At 35.1% G+C, this 2,261-nt stretch overlaps 1 protein-coding gene across 1 annotated transcript in view; it reads left to right on the forward strand.

Annotated features, from left to right (window-relative positions):
- Positions 1-2,261, forward strand: part of RELN (reelin) — a 710,657-nt gene that overhangs the window by 469,549 nt on the left and 238,847 nt on the right. The gene's annotated exons all lie outside the window — the stretch shown is intronic.

Consider the following 2,261-nt stretch of genomic DNA (forward strand, 5'->3'; position numbering starts at 1 on the left):
TAAAAATACCGAAGTATGAGCTGATTAAACAATTAATTTTATTTTCAAAGTGTCTGATAGAACCAGCAGTTAAGAAACTTCTGTAAACTGTTTTTTCTTTCAAAAAATGTTTGTCATTTTGTGACATGAAAAATGGAGAGTCTTATTTTAAAAATACAAATTAAATATTATTGTGACCTAGCTGTCTCTAAGGAACAAGGTTGCTTTAGGCATTTTATTGATGAGAAAACTTTTTTCTTTGTTCCAACTTCACCTTACTCTATTTATAATAAATAATAGATGCTACTCTATTTATAATAAATAAGATAGGGGCTTTTTTTGGTAGAATTAGTCATCAAAGAATAAATATAACTGCTATGCTATAGAGATCTCTGCCCCCAAAGCAGGCATTTCTTCAAATGTATTTCACAAAGAACTGCATTACCTCATAATTTAAACCACAGAGAATCAACTCTCTTTTTGAGGGAAATGATTGCCATACAATTCAAGATATTATTAAAACCATAGATTCCTCAAATAACCAATAATGGCCTCAAAGATTTGATTATGTTATGATTTTATTGAGTTTAATTATTATATCAGGACAGATCCAGGGACCATAGCATTTTTGTAACTGGAAATTACTACAGTTTTACAATCCTGTAGACCAAGATGCTGAAGCTCTGGTAGCGTAGTGCCTAAGGCACTTGACTGCTAACCAGAAGGCTGGCGGTTCAAATCCACCAGCCACTCCTTGGAAGGAAGGTTGGACAATCTATTTCCATAGTGATACTGCCTCAGAAACCCAAGGAGGGGTTGCTGTGAGTCAGGTCCAACTTGACAGCACATAAAAAAACAACAACAATAGACCAAGACACTGAAGTTCCAGGAGACTTTCTCTGAGGTCCTTTCATAGTTGACAGAGCTCTGGGACCCCCTCAACCCTACTGTCTTTCTGGTCATGTTTGAGCCAGTGTGAACACATAACTTCATAAAACAATGAGCTTGTGAGATTCTTAACAGAGTAGGAGAAAAATGTGGAACAAAACTCAAGATCATAAAAAAAAAAAAACCAGGCTTACTGGTCTGATGGAAACTGGCAAATCCCCAAGACTACGGCCCCTAGTAGTCCTTCAGGCCTAGGATTGAACTCACTCTCATGGCTTCCAGCCAAACAATAAACAGACATATAAAGTGAGCGTTTCCACCAAGTAGGTACTCTCCTTAAAACAAGCAATCATGAGAGATCATAAGTGTAGTATTTGCACAAGGAGATAGCTCAGAAGGCAAGAATGCAAAGAAAAGAAGGGCACAGGGAAAAGGTAACCACAGAGAAAGTAGGAAGACAGCTGTTACATTATGAGCATTGCAGTCAATGTCATGAAACAAAATGTGTGTGAACTGCTGTGTAGAAAATGAATATACTCTGTAAACTTTCACCCAAATCATAATAAATTAGTTAATTAATTAATTAATTAATTGGCAGCTTAAACCCACCAGCCACTCCTCGGAAGGAAGATTGGGCAATATACTTCCGTAATGATGCTGCCTCAGAAACTCAAGGAGGGGTCGCTATGAGTCGGATCCGACTCCATGGCAGTGAGTTTGGTTTTTCTTTTGGCTATAACAAATGCTTATTGCATTTTTAATAAATGCAAGTTAATTTATTCAAAGCAATGAGGCTTTTACAAAATGATTCTTTCCTTTTTTCAGATTTCTCTCTGCTGCTTTCTTTTCAAAGTAGACACAACTTTCCATGTCACTTGATTATAAATATTTGGGTTTATAAAGAAAATTGCTACATTTTTGTCATCTTCCAGCAGAGTGGAAGATAAAGACTAAATTTAAAGACTAGAATAAAAGTGGATATATTAGACTTTAAAAATAAAAATTGAATATGTAGTCTGAATCCTATCTCTCAATGGTAGAGGTGATGAAAATAATTTAGATTTATTAGTTATTACTTTAAAAATAATTATTAATTAAAACTACTAATCTCATTTCTCATTGACTAGAAGGTTCTTTTAGTCCATGACAATTCCATCTTTTTCTATTTAATTTTTCACTTTAAAAATACTCTAATGTAGATGGATGCCTAGAAGAAGTCATCATCTGCATAATTTATAACTTTACCTTGCTCTGTGGATCAGTAGACTTGAGTGGTTTAATTGGGATAAATGGAGCAAGCAAAAGACCAATGAACCAGAGTGAGATTTTCTTGTATGAGTCAAGAGAGGGCCCTGGTTAATTTACTAGTGGTCCAAAACTATTAACGCTGATGC

This window comes from Orycteropus afer, unplaced genomic scaffold (assembly GCF_000298275.1).
Source record: "Orycteropus afer afer isolate SDZICR_OR568_19922 unplaced genomic scaffold, OryAfe1.0 scaffold00007, whole genome shotgun sequence".
Taxonomy (NCBI): Eukaryota; Metazoa; Chordata; class Mammalia; order Tubulidentata; family Orycteropodidae; genus Orycteropus; species Orycteropus afer.